The sequence below is a fragment of the Bos indicus genome, chromosome 10, assembly GCF_029378745.1.
Source record: "Bos indicus isolate NIAB-ARS_2022 breed Sahiwal x Tharparkar chromosome 10, NIAB-ARS_B.indTharparkar_mat_pri_1.0, whole genome shotgun sequence".
NCBI classification, from domain to species: Eukaryota; Metazoa; Chordata; class Mammalia; order Artiodactyla; family Bovidae; genus Bos; species Bos indicus.
The window spans coordinates 81,834,789-81,847,342 of NC_091769.1; the positions used below are offsets into that span (position 1 = coordinate 81,834,789).

The window sequence follows — 12,554 nt, forward strand, 5'->3', positions numbered from 1 at the left end:
TAGACTCGAGAATAGCTAACTTCCGGCGAAACCAGGTGTCATTATGGCAACACAGTATTTTAAGAGAAACCTCCCTTTAAATTTGTATAGAGAAGGAAAAAATATTGCTAGTTTGTTTCCTCCTGCCGCTTAAGAGAGATAAAAATGTCTGACACTTGCAGGCTATTTCCTCTATTTGGAGACCCCTGGCCTTCCTGCCTGTTACCCTCTCATTCCCCCCTTTTCTTTTAGGAGAATTATGTTGCCTAGGGAAAAGGGGCGTCGTTCTCATTCCATAACTACTTCCGAGCTGACAAGGGGCGTTGTCCCTAAATTGGTGAGGCAACATATTCTCCTAATCCTCATATTGAGGATATCTGATCCAGGGGCCCCAAATAGTAGCTGGAGGAAGCTACAGTAGTACCAGGAGTTTGAGCAACCATTTGTAACTTAAAAGCTTTCATGCGGCTAGAAACGATTCTAGTTATACAATTACAGATGTAGGGAGCAAACAGCAAAAACAAAACAATCAGAATCAAAATTAAAAGTCACATTATGTCCATAGTTAAAGTACAAAGTGTTGCACCAGTCCCTTTGAGGGTTGGTAAATGTCATCAGATGAAGAAGAGGCATCGCATGTGATTGTTGTCGAAGGTATTCAGAGACTTGGAGAAAGTCTTTTTCTTGAAGTGGGGATGTCCACCACGGGAAGCCTTCCACTGACGAAGAGGGGAGCGCTCCGCAGACCCAGCAGTTAGACCGATTGTGGAATGCAGCATAGGAGTGAGCCCAGGACAGGAAGACATTGTCTTGAGGATCCAACGGCAGACTCAGGATATTTGGAGTCAGCAGAAGTAAGCTCACATAGGTTGTCAGGCCCATCCGCTGCCCTGTGCTTAACTCTAGAGCTCGGGTCAGAGCCACAAGCTCCACTAACTGAGCACTGGTTCCCTGGGGGAGAGATTTTGCTTCTAAAACCTGTTCAGCAGTCACCACGGCATAACCTGCTTTACGCTTTCCATCCCGAACAAAAGAACTGCCATCTGTAAATATTTCCATGTCCGGATTGTCTAATGGGATATCCTTTAGATCCTCCCGAGCTGCATAGTTTAAAGTTAGGAATTGAGAACAATCGTGATCAGGTGTTTCATTTTCCTTCTCAGGAAGGAAAGTGGCAGGATTTAAATTTCCACAAACTTTAAGCTTAGTTACTGGTCCTTCTAACAACAATGACTGATACTTAAGAAGCCTACTGTCTGTCATCCAAATATTAACCTTAGAATTTAAGATTCCACTCACATCATGAGAAGTCAGTACAGTAAGGTTTCGTCCATTAATTATTTTTAAAGCTTCAGGTGCTAATAAAGCTGCTGCCCCAATTACTCTTAGGCAGTGGGGCCACCCATGTGAAACTACATCTAATTCTCTGCTTAGACTACTGAGCACATGTGCTCTGTCTAGAGCCCATGCACCGCAACTAGAGAAAGCCTGAGTGCCGGAATGAAGACCCAGTTCAGTTGGGGGAAAGAAAGAAACACAACTCACAGTGAAATGGGGAGAAAGAACAGGAGTGCTCATGGATTGTGTAATTGCGCTGGGGCTTCACATGCATTCAGAGGTATGTCAGTGTAATTCTTTCACTCAATAAACTGAAAAGAGCCATGCTGTCTAAAAAAAAAAAGAAGAAGGATGAGGAAACTTTAATATGTAGGAAGGCAGAAAATAGAGGAAATGGGAGTTTCCACTAAGAGAAAACAATTAAGAAAATCTGTGGAATCAGGGGAGTCATGTTGTTTCCGAATGCAAGTCCGTGCGCCTAATACACAGTGAGGCCAAACAATATGTCCCACCTAAGAATTATTTTTCTCCTCCGAATTAACGTGTTATCTAAAGCTAAACACATTTTACATGTAGATGTACAGCTAATGGAATGTTGATTTTACATGTGTAGAATAGCAGTCAAGATTTTACTTTTTTGCTATGTTATTATTTCTTTGTCCCAGCACTACATATTTATAAGATATTCCTTTACTTTGTACCTTTTTAAAAAATTTATTTACTCATTTATTTATTGGGCAAATTTGGTGTTGACCTCTGTATGTTTTTTTTCTGGACTATTATTTAAAATTTTGTCTGTTATCCTTACACATGCTTGTGTGCATGCTAAGTCACTTCAGTCGTGTCCAACTCTTTTCGACCCTATGGACTGTAGCCCAACAGGCTCCTCTGTCCATGGCATTCTCCAGGCAACAGTAGGAGATCTTCTCAACCCAGGGATCAAACCCACATCTCTTCTGTGTCCTCCATTGGCAGACAGGTTCTTTACGGCTCAAGCCACCTGGGAAGCCCTGTCCTTGCAAACATACCTTAATTAGGATCTTGGGTAAATCTTGGCCCTTTAAACTTCCAACATAAACTTGAGAATCATCTCAGGTTTTACAAAATGGCTGTTGAAACTTTGATTGGGTTGCATTAGATTTTTACACCAAGATGGAGCAAGATTATATCTTTATGATTCTGAATCCTCTAACCCATGACATGGATTATCATTACATTTATTTTCAGTCACTTTAACCTCAGAAAATTTTTTTTTTCTGTGAAATAGTCTTGAATACCTTTATTCAATGTAAAAATTGGATACTTTTAAGCTATTATGAATTGTTTCTGAAACTTTCCAGTTTTTTATCCTGGTATATAGAAATAAAATTGATCTTTGTTGACCTTACATCTTACAAACTTGTTAAACTAATTTGTCAATTCTAATAACTCATTTGTGAAGGCTTTTGGATTTTTCATACAAACGATCACATTCAAATAATGACATTTAAATTTTTCTTTCCAATCTTTCACCAATTGTTTTCATTTTCTTGCCTTACTGGATTGGCTAGGACTTCTGGTAACGTTGTTGAATAGAAATGATAAGAGTTAAGAATTCTGTGGAAATCCTTGATCTGATCTTACAGGGAATGATTTCAACATTTCACCATTAAGCCTGACATTTTTGGGGTAGGATTTCTATAATCTTGAATCAAAATAAAAAATTTCCCCTCCATTTTTAGTGTTATCGTTGCAGGAAGGGGGACTCCTTCCGGGGCCTGAAACTGGGCTCTTGTCTAACACTCAGAAATGAATTGTCTGAGGAGACACATGTGCTGATAAAGCCAAGAGATTTTATTGGGAAAGGGCACCCGGGTGGAGAGCAGTAGGGTAAGGGAACCCAGGAGAACTGCTCTGCTGCGTGGCTCGCAGTCTCGGGTTTTATGGTGATGGGATTAGTTTCCGGGTGGTCTTTGGCCAATCATTCTAATTCAGAGTCTTCCCTGGTGGCGCACACATCGCTCAGCCAAGATGGATGCTGGCAAGAGGGATTCTGGGAAGTGGACGAACACTCGGTGTGTCCTTTCGACCTTTCCCGAACTCTTCCGGTTGGTGGTGGCTTATTAGTTCTGCATTCCTTATCAGGATCTCCTGTCATAAAACAACTCATGCAAATTGTTACTATGGTGCCTGGCCAGGGTGGGCGGTTTCAATCAGTGTGCTTCCCCTAACACTATTAGTATGTGAGGTGACCTAAAAAATTTCTCCTGATTGCTTTCATGGTTATTTTCCTTTTCACTGCTTTTGGCAAATTTTCCATGATGTGTATTTATGTTATTGTTGTTATTATTACTATCATTACTACTACCACCACAGCTACATCTATTCTGTGTGTAGCTTGTAGCATTTTTTGAGTTTGCAGCTTATCTTTCATGAGATTTGGCAAATTCTCACCATTGTTTTGTTCAAATGTTGCTTTTGTTCCATACATTTTTTATTTGTGTTCTAGAACTTCAGTTGTATGTAAGTTAGATTTTCTCACATCATCCTCTTTTTATCTGGGCTTCCCTCATGGCTCAGTGGGTAAAGAATCTGCCTGCAATGCAGATTCGATTCCTGGGTCAGGAAGATCCTCTGGAGGAGGAAATGACAACCCACTCCAATATTCTCGTCTGGAGAATCCCACGGTCAGAAGAGTCTGGCAAGCTACAGTCCATGGGATCGCAAGAGTCAGACACAGCTTAGCAACTAAACCACCACCTCTTTATATTTAACCCTCTCATCACTGTCTTAATCCTTTCATGTCTCCATGTTTTATTCTGGATTTTTTTTTTCAGAACTTTCTTTCAGTTTAGTAATTCTCTATTCAGTTGTGTTTCATTTCTTACTGTTTTTATCTACTGAATCTTAAACTGCTACTGCAAAGTCACGTGAGTCATGTCCGACTCTGTTCGACCCCATGGACAGCAGCCCACCAGGCTCCTCCGTCCCTGGGATTCTCCAGGCAAGAACACTGGAGTGGGTTGCCATTTCCTTCTCCAATGCATGAAAGTGAAAAGTGAAAGTGAAGTTGCTCAGTCGAGTCTGACTCCTAGTGACCCCATGGACTTCAGCCTACCAGGCTCCTCCATCCATGGGATTTTCCAGGCAAGAGTACTGGAGTGGGGTGCCATTGCCTTCTCAGTCTTAAACACTTGTCATTATATTTTTCATATTAGAATTCTGTTTGGTTCTTTTTCAAACTTACTATGTCTTTATAGCTTCCAGTTCTTTGCCAAAACTTAAAATCTTGTCTTTTATCTTAAATCTATTAAGCATAGTTTTCTAAGTCTGTGCCTACTATAATAATTAGCTAGCTCTAATAGCTGGAGTCCCCACAGATCTAATATTTGTTCTTTCTGCTGCTTCTTGTTTATGTTACCTTATCTCTTTGTATTCCTAGCTATTTAAAAATTTTTATTGAATACTGTATTTGCAGAATCAGAATTAATTTCTGGCCCAAGATGACATTTTCATTATCCAGAGAGCATTTCGCTTCTTTTCCTTCTGCCAGTGCCCAGAGGCAATAGCAATCCAAAATATTTTGATCCAAATTCAGGGATTGAAATAATTAGATTTTTTAAAAACAGTGAGATATAATTACATGCCATAAAATTCACCTGTTTAAAGCATACTTACAGTTCAAGAGTTTTAGTACACTTGTAGAGTTCTGCAACTTTCACCATAATCTAATCATAGAACAGTTTTATCCAAACAACTTTATGCCATAAAGAAATCCTGTTCCAAGTAGTACTCACTCCTCACTCCCTTCCCAACTCTAGAGAACTGCTAATCTACTTTTGGTTTCCAGGCTTTGCTTTTTCTAGACTTTTCATAAAAAGAATAGCACAGTATGTGGTCTTTTGTGACTAGATTCCTTCAGTTAGCATATTTTCAAGCTTCATTGTGTGGTAGCATGTGTCAATACTTTATTCTTTTTTATTGTTAATAGTATTCCATCAAATGGATATACCATTTTTGTTTATTTATTTATCAGTTAATGGCGTTTGGACTATTTCCACTTTGGTTATTATAAATATTGCTGCTGTGCATATGTATGTACTAGGTTTTGTGTGGATGTTTTAATTTCTTTTGGGTATATGAATTGCTGAGTCACATGGCAACTCTATGTTTAATATTTTAAGGAATTTGCAACTGATTTACGAAGTGAATGGATTCTGGGCTGAAGTTCCTATAAGTGTCAGTCAGCTGCACTTTTAAAAGCAGAAATTGATTTAGTCCATTTGTATTTGGCTGCTATAACCAAATACCATACACTGGGTGGCTTATTTACAACAGTAATTTATTTCTTACAGTTCTGAGCTGAGAAGTCCAAGACCATAGTGCCCACAGATTCAGTGTCTGGTAAGAGCCCAGTTCCTGGCTCACAGAGTTTTCTAGCTATAACCTCATGTGGCAAGAAGGAACAAGAGGGCTCTCTTGAGCTTCCCGTACAAAGGCAGTAATTCCATTCATGAGGGCTTCACTTTCATGACTAATCAACTCCCAAAACCACCTCCAAAATCCATCTCAATAGGGATTAGGTTTCAAGATGAATTTGGAGGAGTTACAAACATTGAGCTCATGGCAGAAATATTCTCAAGGAAAAACAACTCTAAATGCCATGCTCAACTCTGAATTCCTTTCTTCTCTCTGTTCTCAACCTGATAATTATTCTCTATCTTGTTACATATTTTATGCCTTAAGGTAGATTTCTTACTATATATTCTATCTAGATGGTCTAGTTTTCTCAGAGTTTGATCTGAATTACCTAGTCTATCACTATTGGTAGTAGAAGTCCTTTAGTTATTTCTCTAGTTGTCAGTTCTTCCCAACTCTACTGTGAATTCTTTGACAAAAAGGGCTCTGTGTCTTGTTCATTTCTGCAGTACCAGATCCTATCACCTAGTACATATTTTATAAATGTTATGCAAGTCTTAAGTTCTTGCTTTCAAGTATGGAATGGAGGCTGAGTAATTAAAGCTGCTCACAAAATCTGGGACAGCCAGAGAGCCAACCACAGTAACAATGAAGCTAGAGCAAACTTAGGTCCACAAATGGTCTAAGGCAGACCAGGCCATTGTTGCTGACGGGCCCATGCACTGCACTTGTATTACTGATAGCAATAAAGCTACATTCTAGAGCCGCTCCTGGGGAAGTAGAGCTATTGCTACTGCTAAACAGGAAGACCAACAGGAAAAGGAATGGCAGTAGGGAAGAGCAGGGAAAGCTGAGGAAGAGAGTGCAGTAATGGACATGGTAAATTCTGGAGAAACCTGATCTTGTGAAAGAATTGATAAGGAAATTTAGTCTTTTTCCACTCTCAAAAATGTCATCATCCTCCAAGCCATTTAAATTCCACTGCTGTTCAAAAGGATTTCTTCAGTAGCTGCTATGTGGTCCACATGTCCCAACAGCTTCTATGTAAATGACTTTCAAGTAGAACAAGAAACTTGTTAATAAAAAGGATTATATTTCTCATCCACTTACATAGATAAAATTTTTTATAGTAAGAATGCTTCTGAAGAAGCATGGTACTCCTCCAGGAATATCATCTGGTTCTCAGTCATCCTGTCCACAAGTATATCAGATCCAAAACCAAGGAATAACTCTGTAGAGGACTGGGATAATCTGTCTGTGCCACAAAAGACTTTGTTTTTAAATATACTTTGCTATTAATATATACCAAAAGATTTCTATGCAACAGGAAATGAAGAACTATCCAGAATCCAAGTGACTGCTTCATCTCATTTCTTATATATAGGGTCCCTAGAAGGAAATGGCAACCCACTCCAGTATTCTTGCCTGGAGAATCCCATGGACAGAGGAGCCTGGTGGGCTACAGTCCACCAGGTCGCAAAGAGTCGGACACGACTGAGCGAGTTCACTTCACTAAGCAGTCTCTTATCTTTCCACTTTAAAGTCTTCCTCTATTTGATAAGAGTAAGTACTTGGATGGGATGAAGGTACTCCATATTGGCCAGAACTAGAAGTCCTCTACCCATACATTTTTAAAGGGATGGGTATTAGCCTAATATGTAGATATATCATAAGTTATAAACATCAGTGCTTTTTTTTTACATACAGGTTATCTCTTTTTCTTTTCTTCAAAATTACAGATAATATCATAAAGAACATCTATTACTTTGCAGAGGTCCAAATGTTAGGTCAAAAGGGATATTCATATAAATTTTGATAAGTTTATTGAATTCCCATTAAGTTAATTCATAACTTAATTATGTGAATGAGCATCTGTTTTTGTACATTTTCACTAACTTCGTTCTCTTCAGTTCAGTTCAGTTGCTCAGTTTTTTCCAACTCTTTGCGATCACATGAACTGCAGCACGTCAGGCTTCCCTGTCCAACACCAACTGCTGGAGCTTGCTCAAACTCATGTCCGTTGAGTCAGTGATACCATCCAACCATCTCATCCTCTTCTTCTCTTGCCTTAAATCTTTCCCAGCATCAGGGTCTTTTCCAGTGACTCAGCTCTTCGCATCAGGTGACCAAAGTACTGAAGCTTCAGCATCATCATCAGTTCTTACAATGATTACTCAGGATTGATTTCCTTTAGGATTGACTCATTTTGATCTCCTTGCAGTCCAAGCTACTCCCAAGAGTCTTCTCCAACACCACAGTTTAAAAGCTTCAGTGCTTCAGTGCTCAGCTTTATTTATGGTCCAACTCTCATATCCATACATGACTACTGGAAAAACCATAGCTTTGACTATACCAACCTTTGTTGGCAAAGTAATGTCTCTGCTTTTTAATATGCTCTCTAGGTCAGTCATAGCTTTTCTTCCAAGGAGCAAGCACCTTTTAATTTCACAGCTGCAGTCACCATCTGCAGTGATTTTGGAGCCCAAGAAAATATAGTCTGTCACTGTTTCCATTCTTTCCCCATCTATTTGCCATGAAGTGATAGGACCTGATCCCATGATCTTAGTTTCCTGAATGTTGCGTTTTAAGCCAGCTTTTCACTCATCTCTTTCACTTTCATCTAGAGGCTCCTGAGTTCCTCTTCACCTTCTGCTCTGAAGGTGGTGTCATCTGCATATCTGAGGTTGTTGATATTTCTCCCTGCAATCTTGATTCCAGCTTGTGCTTCATGCAGCCTGGCATTTCACATGATGTACTCTGCATATAAGTTAAATAAGCAGGGTGACAATATACAGCCTTGAAGTACTTCTTTTTCAATTTGGAACCAGTCTGTTGTTCCATGTCCAGTTCTACCTGTTGCCTCTTGACCTGCATACAGATTTCTCAGGAGGCAGGTATGGTGGTATGGTATTCCCATCTCTTGAAGAATTTTCCATAGTTTGTTGTGATCTACACAGTCAAAGGCTTTAGCATAGTCAAGAAAGCAGAAGTAGATGTTTTTCTGGAATTCTTTTGCTTTTTCAATGATCCAGCGGATGTTGGCATTTTGATCTCTGGTTCCTCTGCCGTTTCTAAATCCAGCTTGAACATCTGGACATTCTCGGTTCATGTACTTTTGAAGCCTAGCTTGGAGAATTTTGAGCATTAGTTTGGTAGCATGTGAGATGACTGAAATTGTGTGATAGTTTGAACATTCTTTGGCATTGCCTTTCTTTGGGATTGGAATGAAAACTGATCTTTTCCAGTCCTGTGGCCACTGCTGAGTTTTCCAAATTTGCTGACATATTGAGTGCAGCACTTTCATAGCATCATCTTTTAGGATTTGAAATAACTCAGCTGGCATTCTATCACCTCCACTAGCTTTGTTTGTAGTGATCCTTCCTAAGGCCCATGTGACTTTGCACTTCAGGATGTCTGGCTCTAGGTCAGTGATCACACCATCGTGGTTATCTGGGTTATTAAGATCTTTTTTGTATAGTTCTTCTGTGTAATCTTGCCACCTCTTCTTAATATCTTCTGCTTCTGTTAGGTCCATACCGTTTCTGTCCTTTATTGTGCCTATCTTTGCATGAAATGTTCCCTTGGTATCTAATTTTCTTGAAGAGATCTCTAGTTTTTCCCATTGTATTATTTTCCTCTATCTCTTGGCATTGATCACTGAGGAAGGCTTTCTTACCTCTCCCTGATATTCTTTGGAACTCTGCATTCAGATGGGTATATCTTTCCTGTTCTCCTTTGCCTTTCACTTCTCTTCTTTTCTCAGCTATTTGTAAGGCCTCCTCAGACAACCATTTTACCTTTATGCATTTCTTTTTCTGGAGGATGGTTTTGATCACTGCCTCCTGTACAGTGTTACGAACCTCCATCCATAGTTCTTCAGGCACTCTGTCTGCCACCAGACCATTAAGGTTTGGTTTAAATCAAATCCCTACGATTATACAGTGGAAGTGACTTCCCTGTTGATCCAGTGGTGAAGACTCCACATTCTCAATGCAGGGGGCTGGGGCTTGATCCCTGGTCTAGGAACTAGATCCCAGATGCCACAACTAAGAATTTGCATGCCACACTAAAGACCTGGCACAGCAAAAAAAAAAAAAAAAAAAAGGAGAGATCTCACTGATTCATGTTTCTTTGGATGCTATTAAGGTTGAAAAAAATTTTAATGTTAAGTGGTAACTTGCAGTTGTCAGCAAATTTGAAAAACTCAGCAGTGGCCACAGGACTAGAAAAGGTCAGTTTTCATTCCAATCCCAAAGAAAGGCAATGCCAAAGAATGCTCAAACTACCGCACAATTGCACTCATCTCACACACTACTAAAGTAATGCTCAAAATTCTCCAAGCCAGGCTTCAGCAATACATGAACCGTGAACTTCCTGATGTTTAAGCTGCTTTTAGAAAAGGCAGAGAAACCAGAGATCAAATTACCAACATCCGATGGATCATTGAAAAAGCAAGAGAGTTCCAGAAAAACATCTATTTCTGCTTTATTGACTATGTAAAAGTCTTTGACTGTGTGGATCACAAAAAACTGTGGAAAATTCTGAAAGAGATGGGAATACCAGACCAGCTGACCTGCTTCTTGAGAAATTTGTATGCAGGTCAGGAAGCAACAGTTAGAACTGGACATGGAACAACAGACTGGTTCCAAATAGGAAAAGGAGTACGTCAAGGCTGTATATTGTCACCCTGCTTATTTAACTTATATGCAGAGTACATCATGTGAAATGCCAGGCTGCATGAAGCACAAGCTGGAATCAAGATTGCTGGGAGAAATATCAACAACCTCAGATATGCAGATGACACCACCCTTAGAGCAGAAAATGAAGAAGAACTAAAGAGCCTCTAGATGAAAGTGAAAGAGGAGAGAGAAAAAGTTGGCTTAATGCTCAACATTCAGAAAACTAAGATCATGGCATCCGGTCCCATCACTGCATGGCAAAGAGATGGGGAAACAGTGGAAACAGTGGCTGACTACTTTTCTGGGCTCCAAAATCACTGCGGATGGTGATTGCAGCCATGAAATTAAAAGACGCTTGTTCCTTGGAAGGAAAGTTATGACCAACCTAGACAGCATATTCAAAAGCAGAGACATTACTTTGCCAACAAAGGTCTGTCTAGTCAAGGCTATGGTTTTTCCAGTAGTCATGTATGGATGTGAGAGTTGGACTATAAAGAAAGCTGAGCATCGAAGAATTGATGCTTTTGAACTGTGGTGTTGGAGAAGACTCTTGAGAGTCCCTTGGACTGCAAGGAGGTCCAACCAGTCCGTCGTAAAGGAGATCAGTCCTGGGTGTTCACTGGAGGGACTGATGCTGAAGCTGATACTTCAATACTTTGGCCACCTGATGTGAAGAGCTGACTCATTTGAAAAGACCCTGATGCTGGGAAAGATTGAGGGCAGGAGGAGAAGGGGATGACAGAGGATGAGATGGATGGATGGCATCACTGACACAATGACATAGGTTTGAGTGAACTCCAGGAGTTGGTGATGGACAGGGAGGCCTGGCGTGCTGTGGTTCATGGGGTCGCAAAGAGTTGGACACGACTGAACTATAGATGGTTCTATAAGTATGATATTAAATACTTAATATCAGTAAGTATTTCAGTGAATTGATGAATATCAATTGTGTGTCATTTACCGTTCAAACATATTTAAGAGGCCTTGTTTTTGTTGTTGTTGTTGTTACATAAATTAGCCCATTTATTATAGGCTAGCAACATTATCCGGAGAAGGCAATGGCACCCCACTCCAGTACTCTTGCCTGGAAAATCCCATAGATGGAGGAGCCTGGTAGGCTGCAGTCCATGGGGTCTCTAAGAGTCGGACACGACTGAGCGACTTCACTTTCTCTTTTCACTTTCATGCATTGGAGAAAGAAATGGCAGCCCATTCCAGTGTTCTTGCCTGGAGAATCCCAGGGACGGGGGAGCTTGGTGGGCTGCTGTCTATGGGGTCACACAGAGTCGGACACGACTGAAGTGACTTAGCATAGCATAGCAACATTATCAAATGGTGGTGCTTCAGCTGGTCCTTCAGTTCGTCCGTCTTCTGATGGCAGACTTTACTATGGCACCAGAAGTGGTGTGCATGTCCAGGCCCCACCAGCTACAGTTTTCATGCAGGAACCACAGTTCCAAATGCCCACAGCTCATCTCTTCATCTTGGTGTTGCCACAGAAGGGGTAGGTATACTTGGCATGCTGGCTGATTTCAATTTTCTTCACCATTTTCCTGAGGGAGGCACCTTAACGGGTCCTGTATTTGCCCACAATTCCGACCTTGGTGCGTTTTGCCATGTTAATGCAACCTAGATCTGAGCCCAAGAGCTGAGAGGCCTTGCTTCTTAATGGAAGATTATAATGATGATGATCATTATTTGTGAGATATTTCTACCTTTTCCCTATCCTATTGGTGGTGTGCTCAGAATTGGTGGTATGCTCAGACTTCTCCAAAATAATAAAAATATTTTTGTGGAAAAATAATTCCTCTTCTCACCCACTTCCCACCCCCCCACCCCCCGCCCAGAGATGTCCACATTTTAATCACTGCAAACTGTGAATATGTTATATTATGCAGCAAAAAGGAATTAAGAGATGGAATTTAGGTAGTAAACAGCTATTCTTCAAATAGGAAAATTATCCTTGATGATCTAGTGGCCCTAGTGTAGTCACTTGGGTCTTTAAAAGTGGAAAGGGGAGGCAGAAGAAAAGGTCAGAGTGATGCAACAAGATGTGAGAAGGGCTTAACTTTCATGGTTGGCTTTGCAGGTAGAGGAAGTGGCCAAAAGCCTATGAAAGTGAATGGCCTCCAGAAGCCAGGGAAGGCAAGGAGAGAGAGT

General features: G+C 40.5%; 1 protein-coding gene and 1 pseudogene across 1 annotated transcript in view; one reads left to right on the forward strand and one right to left on the reverse strand.

The window, feature by feature from the left end:
• The window catches only part of COX16 (cytochrome c oxidase assembly factor COX16), a 40,387-nt gene that overhangs the window by 4,116 nt on the left and 23,717 nt on the right, over positions 1-12,554 (forward strand). The window lies entirely within an intron of this gene.
• LOC109564406 (large ribosomal subunit protein eL43-like) lies at positions 11,750-12,012 on the reverse strand (annotated as a pseudogene).